This window comes from Elephantulus edwardii, unplaced genomic scaffold (assembly GCF_000299155.1).
Source record: "Elephantulus edwardii isolate Elephantulus edwardi_28Jun2011 unplaced genomic scaffold, EleEdw1.0 scaffold00104, whole genome shotgun sequence".
NCBI lineage: Eukaryota > Metazoa > Chordata > Mammalia > Macroscelidea > Macroscelididae > Elephantulus > Elephantulus edwardii.
Window position 1 is genome coordinate 4,851,371 of NW_006399854.1, and position 12,129 is coordinate 4,863,499.

Below are 12,129 nucleotides of genomic sequence, written 5' to 3' on the forward strand. Positions count from 1 at the left end.
TAGAAACTTGGTTCATATTATCCATCAGTTCACCCTTTTCACATATTTGTGGATTTTTCTCGACCCGAGACAGTGAAAGATGGGAAAGTTAACTATCTCCAAGTGCTGGTGGCCTAATGGTAAGGAGTTGTGCTGTCAACCCAAAGGTAAATGGTTCAAATTGACCAGCTGTTCTGTGGGAGAAAGATGGGCAGTCTTCTCTCATGTGACTTACTGCCCCTGAAAACCCACTGGAGAGTCAGCTATGGTTTACCAACTCAGTAACACCTAACAACAACACTTGTTTGAGGTGTAGGGATTATCAAACCTCTGGTTCTGCTCCTGAGAGTCGACTCTGGGCTGGCTTGGTAACTATAGTCAACCACGAATATCTGCCCCCTGTAGAATGTCAGCTCCAGAGCCTGCCTGGGGGCTCCTGAGGAGACCAAGGGCTAGGAAAGGACACCACTTTTCCCACCTAACTATGACATCAGGCTACAGGCAGCTCCCAATCTAAAGCAGGCTTAACCTCTCCAAAGTCCCTGATTCTTGACTTCTGAGGGCCTGGCTGGGTGGATCGAGCTTCTTAATTCCTGAACCACAAGAGAAAGAGCTCTGGCTTGGGGCCAGTCTTGGCTTCTTTGTGGCACAAAGTGCAAAGACTCAAAGTTTCCCTCACATGTGCTCATATAATGGTCTGAATACTCCTTGCAGAAGAGAAAGCATGTGCCCCGCCTTGGCACTTAGTTCTCAACCCACACCTGTCATTGCAGCCTTCTGGCATTTATGACCTTGTTTGTATTAGTGGAAAGTTACAGTAATATTATATTAGTGGAAAGTTACCGATAGTGTCACCTTCCTGGCCACGATAGGAATGTGTCACATAGCTCAGATGAAAAATTCCACATTCATGTCTGTGTCAACGGGATCCATGCTCGGCAGGCAGCTGAAACACTGGTTGAAATGGCAATGAAACTCCAAGAGAACCTGCGGTTTGTCTAAGTGTTTGAACTCAGTTGCTGGTAGAGTATCCTGATGAGTCAGTTGATGTTTTCTGTTGGTAAAATAACCACTTTTTTCAGATCTTGTGTATTGGTACTTTGGGGCATCAGTTGATTGCTGGTTATTTTAAATGAAAAGCTTCAGTTTTCTTATGGGGAAGAAAGCAAGTAGCCTGTTAGTGGGATGTACTTTGTTGGTTTCTGAGCATATGATACCCATTTTAAAGACAAGTTCTGAAAAAAGATTAGAAGGAATTTTTTAGAGATGTTTTCTGGGGACAGTCTGGGAACAGTACACAAGCAGATGACACACTGCCTTTGCTGGAAAATGCAAGGAGCCAACCATTAGGGTCCCACCAGCTCCCAGCGTCCATGACATTCCCTGAGACCAAAAGACTTAATGGTCAGCATATGTCACAATTAAGAAATTACATCAATATTTTCCTTCTTATCAATCTTGAAAAAGAAATTAGTTCCATATGGTAGGATTCTTGTTCTTTTATTTAAATTATCTGAGTTTTTATATCTCTTCCTATGTAATGTTTTTAGTATTCCTTCCTTAGTGGCTTTGAAGTTTTCCATGAAATTTCGTAAAAGAAGAAAAAATCAATACCACACATTCAATTGTATTACCAGCTTAATGAAGTATGTCAGGAATCTCATTTATTCCTTCTCTTCCTAGTCTGACCTTTTCATTTTATGCAAGATGTACAAGGGTGATTAATCTTTTCTAGTTTATAAGGCCACACTATTGTAAGGGCAGTTAATCACAGACCGCAGACTGTTGGGACTACAAGTTCCGTTTCCTGGTGTGAACTCTAGGATCAGACTAAGAGCTGTGGAAGGAGCAGTAGAGTTGATGTGTGGTATAGAGGTCTCAGTGCTCAATGCACTGGGCAGTTCTCATTATTGCTTCTCAATTTCACAGCAGAACTCTATCCTGGAGGGAGATAGATGGACTAAAAGGATTTTATATTCAAGGGATATATGCATTAAGGGAACACAATAAGTTCAGAGTAAGAAACTTAGAGCTTATTCTGCCCAGTCATCATTTAATAGAGAACTCAGCCCTGTGCCTGGCAGTCTGACTTTGTTGGTTGTCCAATCCGTTCAGACTCATGACATCTTCTGTCTGTACTCAATAGGGTTTTCATGACTGTGGTCTTTCAGAAGCGGCACATCACCAGGCCTTGCTTCTGAAGAGCCTGTGCGTGAGTTTGAGCCACAGACTTTTCAGTTAGTAGTCTAGCACTTAATGTATGCCACTCAAGGATTCTTGTTTTGAGGTGTCCCACTGTTGTTGAGTCAATTCAAACTTGTCATGACCCTAATAGGACAGAGTAGAAATAACCCACAGTGTTTCCAGGACTGTAACCTTTACAAAGCTCTGGTGGCCTGTGGTTGTTGTTAAGTGCTATCGAGTCAAGTACAACTCTTAGTGACACTGTGAACAGCAGATCTGAACCATGTCCTCTCATGTCCCATCCTTACCATCTCTGACATACTCAAGCCCTTTGCTGCAGTCGCTGTGTCATTTTACTTTTGGTCAAGGGTCGTCTTCTCTCTTGCTGTCCTTCCACCTTTCCAAGCATGATGTCCTTCTCCTGGGACTAGCCTGTCTTGGCAACATGCCCAAAGTATGTGAGATGAAGCTTTTTCATCTTTGCGTCCAAGGAGCACTCTGACTTCACTTTCTCCAAGACTTATCTGTTTGTTCTTGGCAGTCCATGGGATATTCAGTACTATTATTCAACATCACAGCTAAACGTATCAATTCTTCAGTCATTCTTATTCACTGTTCAGCTCTCAGATGCATGAGCAAGTGATTAGAAAGACCGTGGCTTCGATCAGGCACACCAGAGTCCTCAAACTGACATCATTACTCCTCGATAATTTGAAGATGGGTGGTCTACTGGTGACTAATTGTGCTGCCATCCCAAAGGCACATGGTTCAAATCCAACAGCTGCTCTGTAGGAGAAAGATGGGCAGTCTCCTCCCAAGCTACTTACTAGCTCTGAAAACCTACTGGAGGATCAGATATGAGCCGCTTCCTTCTCAATTGTACATAACAAGAACATCCTTTACAAAAGCAGACTATCATATCTGTCCCCATTGGGTTGGTAGCTGAGTGCTTGACCTTGTACCTCTAAAGCAGAATGGGGCATCCACTTCCTAAACAGCATGCCTCTGCAAACTCGTGAACTTGGATAAATGTAGAAGGGCTTCAGGCCTTTTGTTCATGGGATCACTATGAGTTGTGCTCAACTCGACAGCAATCAGCAATGGGATGTACCTTCAGGTAAACCAACAGATAGAGTCAGGGCAATCCATAACTGAAAGTAAGCATCAGATGTCATTGGTGCAGAGAGGAGTGTTGGAGACAGCTGCTCAGAGACAAAGTCTTTGGTTGAAACTGAGGCAGTCAGCCCAGTAGAGAAGTAAGAGCAAAGGCACCTGGGCTAAAGCTCCTCAGATTCTTCATTATTAAGAGCCAGTGTTGCTGTGCTTCTATCCAATCTGCAGAGAACCAGTGTTGTTGTTATATGTAATCATGTGAGAACCAGCTCATAACTGACCCTCCAGTGGGTTTGCAGAGGCTGTAAATCTCACAGGAGGAGATTGCCCACCTTCTTCACACGGAGCGGCTAGTGGATTCAAACCACCTGCCTTTGGGTTGGCAGCACAACTCTTTACCATTAGTCTCCTGGGGCTCCCTGGGGAGGACCAGTACTTTTGTAAAATAATAAGAGCAAATCAGAGAAATGAAAATAAAACATGAAATAGAAGCTGAATTATTAGATTCAGAAGAGTGAAAATTACTATCATAGCATTTAAAATTTCCACTCAAAATTTTTCTACTTCCCTCGTCACAGAGCAGTAACAGGATGCAGTGAGCACTGGTCCTTGGACCGTGCTTTGGTTAACACTGCTCTTGGTGTAAGTTGAAGTCGCTGGGAGATAGGAACAGTTCAGGGCCCACTAACTGGCATGTTGGTGATTTAAACCCATTCAGGCATCTCAGCTTAGCAACCTGCTTATAAAAGATCACAGCCATGAACATTCTGTGGAAAGAAGTTCTGTTCTGAAACATGGGGTTACAATGACTTGATGGTAGAAAACAGCAACTGCTGAGTAAAGGAGAACTTGTGTGTGAAGAGAGAGGGGCTGTTTGCCTGGGGATCTGAAAATGTGACTCTGAAAAGCAGTGCTTAAGGGAGCCAAGTTGGAGGGATGGGCAGAAGCCCCGTGGGCAGAGAGTTCTTCTTACTCCATCCTGGCAGGAACAGCCGAGTTCTCCACGCATTCAAGTGCATGATCAGGATTGCATTTCAGGAAAATCACCAAGAATGAATTAGTAAAAAAGGTGGAGATACAAGTTGGGAAATGCAATAAGCCAACTGGGAAGTAAAGATATTGAATGAAGGCATGGCAGCCAAGTAAAGATAAGGCATCCAGGAGAATTGATTGTTCCTAGTTCAGAATAAGGAGCCCTAGTGGTACAGTGGATAAGCAATGGGCTGAAAACCAAAAGTCAGTGCCTGTTCCTCATCAATCACTTGGAGAGAGAAAGACATAGCTGTCTGTTCCCTTGAGGATTACAGCCTTGGAAACTCTGAGATAGTTCTACTTAGACCACAGGGTCAGAATCAACTCAGCGGCAATGGATTTTAGTGATTGAATGTGCAAAGTCGGGAAGGATATATTATCCAGTCTGATCTCATCATTTTACAAGAAATAAGCTGCGGCCCTGAGAGCTGACAGCTGGGGTCAGGAGCTCTGCTTTCTGGCTCCAGGCCGGTTTTACTGCCCTGACTGATGCCCTGCAGTGTGCCAAATCACGGTGGCTTCCCCACAGGGCTGCCTCTGAAGGGAGGGAAGGACAGAGGTCCATGGGAAGGAGCACCCCAGGCTCCCCACCACCCTGCCTACTGCACTCAGCCAGTCTGGCTGTCCCAGGCTGTATTCCTGTTCTTGGTCACCGCCTTTATGACAGAAGCTGCTGAGCGTTCACCACGTGCTGGAGTAGCCAGTTAAAGGCACATAAATCCTGTTTAGGCAGTCAGTGAACTTTCTAATACCTTTTATAGGAACAAAGGTTGTTCTCACTGTATGCTGAACATTAGTAATTAACAAGCAGCACGCATTTCCTTTCTGGTATCTCTTGAAATTGGTCTGCTTTCTAGATGGACCATGAGGGCTGACTGTAGAGTGGGTTGGACGTGAACATATGTTCAGACTTGTGGAGGTTCTGGATCTAGAGGTGCTGATCTGGGCTGAGGTCATCCTCAAGACAGATGACCCCAGCAGGTAGGGTTACCAGAGGTTTCACATGGGGGCCAGGATCCTGGGACAAACCCTGGATTCACTCAGCTCCCTCATCCTCCCTAATCCATTTCTACTGCTTTCTGGGGTCACAGAACCAGAGCTGTTTTGTTAACAGTCCTTTATTAGGGGTGTAGACACATTGCTGTCAGTCCCATAGCAACCCTAAAGAACAGAACAGACCCACCTCAACAGGGTTTCCAAGGTTATAATCTGCAGAAACAGACTGCCATATCTAGTTTTGTGTGATGGCTGCTGGGTTTAAACAGCCAACCTTGGAGTTCGTAGCTGAGCTCTTAACCACTGAGTCACCAGGGCTCCTTTAAGGACAACTTGTGTGTAGATCAGGAGTCTCCGTGTAACGTGAAACAGACCAGCATTCAGCTTCTAACTGAAAGGTGATTGTGTGACTCACCCAGAAGCAGCTGGGAAGAAAGGCCTGGTGACAAGCTCCTGAAAAGTCACAGCCAAGCAAGTCCTTTGGGCTCAGCTCACTCTGAAGCATGTCACATCCACCATGAGTGGGAATGAGCTAAAAGCCAGCTTATGATGTAGGGGGTTTCTTTGGTTGGATTTGTTTTTTGGTTGTGTTTTTTTGTTGTTTTTTTTTTTTTTTTATGTGTAAGTCACTGAATTGGGCACTGAAGGAAACCCAAAAATAAAGAGATGAAAATATCCCCTCATGGTGGTGGTGGTGGTGGTGGTGGTGGTGGTGTGTGCCGTAGAGTCATACTCGACCCATAGCTGACCCTCTGGCAGGTTTCCAGAAGCAGTTAATCGCACAGGAGGAGATTGCCCATCCTTCTCCTGCAGAGCAGCTGATGGCCTTGAACCTCATGCCTTCAAGGATTGCAGTGCAGTTTCTTGCCACTAGCTCTCATAGAGATCATATTTTATTTGGGAAAAATACGAATCCTACTGCATGAGCCCAGAGTAGATCTTAGAATTCTGGTTCTCCACTTGTGCCTTTTTTTGACTCCCCATTACTTTGATTGGTTTCGCTGGTTGCACACCCCAGTTCAGTGACAAAATTCTTAAATGTAAGAGCTTAGGAAGGTAAACTGTATACCAGTAACTAGGCCACAACCTTCAGGGAAAAAAAGAATAGTTTCCTCTGTCTTTCCTGCATCCGCTGCCCAGCCATGACGGGGAAGTGCCGACCAGGAGGCCACCACCCCAGCCATGGAGCAAGACTACAGCTCCCAGAAGATCCAGTTCACCATCTGGCTCCTGGAGCTGCACCTTGACCCTGAGGCAGCTGAGCAGATTCAGAGGCGTCGCTCCACCCCTGCACCCTCGTGCTGACCAGTGACCAGTCCTTCCCAGAGATAGATGAAGACCTGATCCCCAACCCACTTCTCAAGTCCATTCTGTCAGTGTCTCCACGGCAACGGAAGAAGGAGACAAGGACCACACCCACCATGAAAGAGCTCCAGATGATGGTTGAACATCACCTGGTGCAACAGCAACAAGGAGAGGAGACTGAGGGAGCCTCTGAGAGAATGGGCCCCAGGAGTCCTGCTCATCTGGGATCAAAGACACAGAGTCAAGGCTGAGCACTGCTGGGGCAGCACAAAAGCCTGCCGGAACCAGCCCTAAAACTCAGGAGAGGGACAGTAAAGAACCAGGCAAAGAAGAGCCCTCCAAGCATACACAGCCATTGGATTTCCAAGGAGCCAACTTGGTCTAAGCGTGAAGAAGTTGTCCTGGAACCATGACTGCAGGTCGGGAAGGCATGGACACTGAATTTGTTTATTACTTCACTTTTGGAGAAAATCTCGTTTTTAAAATGTGATAAATTTGGTGTTAGGGAAAAAAAAAGAAGAATTTCCTCATTTCTAAAGGCACATGGTAATACTGTTAACAGATTTGAATGCTGATAAAGAGAAATGCTTTCATTTCTCACAGCCGTATCTATAGCAGGGGTGCACTGGAAGCCACATCTCCTGGAGGTGGCCTTGCAGGGACTGGCTTCATCCCATCGCCAAATGTACACAGCCAACATCCACTGCTGAGTTTATGTCCTAAATAATGAGCCAGTGAGAGGAAGGAGATGAAGACTGCCTGTACAGGTTGAGTTTCCTTTATTGCTTGTGAAGGCAGATTCCCATTTCACTTCCCAGGAATCTAGAGTTCTATTTCTGGACAATTTCACTTCTTTAGAAAATGGAAATAAAATTCTCTAGCCCCTGGGAGTACTGAAGAGAAAAACCAGATTCTGTGATTTCTCATTCTCCTTCAACTTATTTGGCCTAAAAGAGTGGGTCACCAATGGTGGCCTGTCCAGATTTGACTTATCACAATAGAACTGAGTGGACCACAGCGTGGGCTTGCCTTTGCTCATTGTACCAGTCAGGGCTGTTGATACTGAACAGAGATCTTCATTTCTTCTCTCAGCACTTCAGAATTTAATCTTGGCAGAGATGGATGAAGTGGACAAAGGGGTTGTGACCAGTGGAGCTTAACAAGTTCTTGAGCCATTGTGTCTATTGCCTGAAATACTGGTGCCAGGCTTTCACCTTGTGTGACCAACCTGTTTTGTCACATTGGCTCCTGGCTTTATCACCTAGAGAACAGCTTATAAGCTAGATGTGTCACTTAATAAATATGGTAGACTCCCCCACCCAAGACCAAAAGTTGACATTAGATATCTCAAATGTACAAATTTTGTACTCTATTGATTTTTATATTAGTCAAAATTTTAAGTGATTGAACTCAAGCTCTTTTTGGTTGATTCAGAACTGACTTATAACTGACCCTCTAGGGCGTTTTTGGAGCCTGTAATTGCACAGGAAGAGAATGCCCATCCAGAGAGGCTCCCATAGGCAATCTTCAGGGGTTACGAATAAGATCCACTGCCCACTGTGCCTTTAAGAATTTGGAGATAAATTGAAACAGGTGCATAGGGGTCATTATTAGCCTTACTTTGGTGCGAGAGGTACCCTAATGGTGCTGTGGTTAGGGCTCTTGGTTACAATCAAAAGGTGGTTATTATTATGTGCCATCGAGTCAGAACCAGCTCATAGCTGACCCTTCACTGGGCTTTCAGAGGCTGTAAATTTCTTGAGAGGAGATGACCCATCTTTTTCCTAATGGACCTGAACTGTATGCTGTTGGCTTGGCAGCTCAGCTCCTCACCACTAGACCATCAGAGTTTCCTAATCAAAAGGTTGTTGTTGCTGCTGCTGCTGTTATGTGTCATCAAGTCAGAACCAACCCATAGCTAATCTCCACCAGGCTTTCCAGAGACAGTAAATTGTACAAGAGAAAACTGCCCATTATTCTCTCATGGAGCAGCTGATGGATTTGAACTGTGTGCCTTTAGGATGGTTCTCACTCACCTCCCTCTATACGGGAGAAAGATGAGGTAATAGGATTTTCTGTAGCTTGTAAACTCTGCGGACAATTCTCTGACTTACAGGGTAGACATTAGTTGGAATCAACTTGAAAGAGTGACCCTGGGTTTGGATTTGGTTTCGTGTAAAAGCAGATGTGCAGCTAAAAGCTACACAGGACTGAATGGAGGTGACTGTGATGAACAGTTTATTCTGAGGAGCAGTTGGTACAGTCATTTCATGGTGAGGGTAACTTTATGCAACATTAAATGGACAGGTCGGCGTTGTCCATGATTGCAACATTGCCTGTATCTGGTTGGTTTTTTTTTTTTTTCACCGAGGAGGAAATAATAGCTAAGACTTCCCCAGCACTCAGTGTGCTCCAGGTACTCACTATTCTAAAATACTCTTGTAATAAAACTCATATCATTTCTGTGATGAAGAAAGTACTGTTATCTGAATTTTATGATAAGGAAACAGAGAGTGACTCAATGGCTTGCTTAAAATCACTCAAGCTAACAAATAGTAGGTCCAAACCTAAGCTCCGAAGTTTGTACCTTTTAACATCACATTTTACTGCCTCGTAATGTTAGACAAAGGCTGGGTTAGTGATCTTCCGAAGGTCACACAGGGGAGGAGGACATGGAAGTGGACTGAGGAGGTAAATGAGAGTTGTGTTGCTCTGTAAGAGTGTGCTTGAGAATGTGCCCTTGCTCTCAGTCAGTCTGTATGGTCAATCTATATGGCATTAGATTCCATCATTGGCTGTGTGACTAGATTTTCTGTGTCTCCGGCATTGACCACTCTGGAATCGTTTCCAAATAAGGTCCTCACTATGGACTCCTGGATCCCAGGAATGTATATTATCTCTCACTTTTTCTTTTTATATTAAACTGTATAATTGTGAAAGGTCTTTGATTATGTCCAGGATGTACAGAGGGAAGCTGGAGACACAGTAATCAAGTGTTCTGTTGTTATTGTGTTGTTGTTAAGTGCCATCAAGTCGTAGATGACGCATAATGACCCTATGAATGAAAGACCTGAACACTTGTATAACTTTGGTCCTTTCTCAGTGTTCATAGAGTTTCCAGAGGCAAGCCATTTTGGAAGTGGATTCTCCACCAAACACTGTCCGCCGTGAGTGACCATTATCATATCTGGCACATCAGTGTCCCAGTGTTGAGCATCACAGCCACCATGAGTTACCTTTGATTACACCTGGAATGTGCAAAGGGAGGCTGGAGATACTTGATAAAGTGCTCGGTAGCCAACTAAAAGATTAAAGGTTCAAATCCACCAGACACTCCATGGAAGGAAGATGTGCCAGCGTGCTTCCATAAAGATTTACAACCTTAGAAACACTTTGGAGCAGCCCTACCTTGTCCCATAGAGTCACTGTGAGTTAGAATCAACTCGGTGACAGTGGAGTTTGGAATGTGAATGTGGACATGTTTGACATGGCGGTAAAAGTTATTTGTAGAGCAAAATCCATGATTAGTGACCATCCTCCTATTTAGAAGAGCTGTCATCTTACAGCCTCAGTGTTTTGACAGGGAACTTGAAGTGCAAGGGAAATTGACCAAAGAGATACAGCCATTATTCAACAGGGCACGATCATGCCAGCTTTAGACAGGAAGAATGAAACCAGACAGATCTTTTCAGCTGCTTCTTTTGTTTATAGGTGTGATGATACTTTGTAAATAAAAATAACACCCTGTGGGTTATTTTTAAGATCTAAGGAAGTTCTATTTAGTCACACTGTGTACATTTAAAAACCACTTGCCAGTGAGTAGAATCTGACTCAGGGTGACCCCATTAGTCAGAGTAGAACTATACACCATAGATCTTCCAATGATTGATGTTTTGGAAATAGAATGTCAAGCCTTTCTTCCAAGACATCTCAAGTAGACTTGAACGTGCAGCCTTCATGTTAGCAACCAAGTACATTAACCATTTGTACCAAAGCAGGCACTTCTAAATATTTAGTAGATACATCTATTGACAACAGTACTGCTATATAAAATTGGAAATATTCTTTAGATAGTATTTCCATATAGAAATACTCAAATATCTGTTTTTAAAAATAACAAATGGCTAGTGAAACCTGGGCTCTGTGGTTGTAAAACAAAGTTCCAGAGATGGAGTGAGTACTTGGAAGTATTTGAAGTCTCCCAATGGGAATTTTGTGGGAGAAAATTTCATCTGTTTTACACATTTTCTTGTGATATATGTGTTATTGTTGTGTTTCTAGTTTGTTGTTATAGGTAGTAACAACAAATAAGATCAACCAAGAACTATTCCAGACTTAACCTTAGCATTTATGATCTTGTTGAGAGAACAGGTGTTTTTATGCAAAACAAGCAAAGCTGACTGTAACTTGGACTAAAATGGAAAGTGATTGCAAGAATCTGAGAGTACAGCTGAGCTACAAGTGCCCTTTCAGATTTAATCTCTGATGAGGATAGCAGATAGCCAGGTGAGACCTGCTGAGGTGTCTAATAAAAGTTCTAGTTTGAGTTGGAAAGCCACTCCCCCTCTGATATTGGGTAAGTCATTACTAATGCTGCCACAGGTTTATGCCTAGATTATTGCCACAGCCTTCACATCCCTCCCTGACATGGGCTCTGTAAACTCTATACCTTCTAACTAAAAAGCACCCATGTCACCCCCTCCTCTGAATAGTACTCATGTCCGTTTCTCATAGTGTACAAGTCTGCATACAAAGACTTTTTCCCAAGCTGAAAAGAAATTCCAGCAATGGCTAAGCAAGGACATAAGAGTTCCTCTCAACTCAGCATCTCCAGAGAATGAGACTCAATCCTTCTAGGTCTCTGTCCCCCTTGTAAGAATAACCTGCATTTTTGTTAAAAAAAAACCACCGAGGTAGACCTACTGAAGTGTCTCATGGCTCGTTCGTATTGGTCTGTGTATCTCTGTGAGGACAAGAACGTTAAAAGTTAACCCACAGTAACGTTAACGGTAACAATGATGATCATGCCAGAGATTGTAGGAATAGAGTGTGATTGGGCAGATAGGGCATGATTGGGCGGGTTTTGTTCCCTTAGGGTTATGGAGGTTGGAGCCACCCAGTGATGTAGAGGAACAGCATAGGCCTTAGACATCCCTGTGTGTGCAAACAGTTGATGCACTTGGCTGCTAACTAAAAGGCTTAAAGTTTCAATCCACTCAGAGTCACCTGAATTCCAATGGTCTACTTAAAAATTTAAACAAAAAAAAAGTCATTAGAAGTGTGGATCTCAGGGGACAACTGGATTCATTGGCGTAACTTAATTCGTAAAGATAATATTCTCCATCCTAGTTTGGTGAATAGCACCAAAAAACTTAAAAACTTGTGAGCATCTTGGAAAAAAAAACACAAAACAAAACACTTAAAAATCTTGTGAAAATCTTGAGACCAGAAAAACTGTTGTTGTTGTTATGTGCTGTCGAGTCGCCTGTGACTCATAGCGACCCTATGTACAACAGCCCT

At 43.6% G+C, this 12,129-nt stretch overlaps 1 protein-coding gene and 1 pseudogene across 1 annotated transcript in view; both read left to right on the forward strand.

Moving 5' to 3' along the window:
- PRKCH (protein kinase C, eta) overlaps positions 1 to 12,129 on the forward strand; it is a 326,526-nt gene that overhangs the window by 276,160 nt on the left and 38,237 nt on the right. The gene's annotated exons all lie outside the window — the stretch shown is intronic.
- Positions 6,487 to 6,994, forward strand: LOC102875954 (annotated as a pseudogene).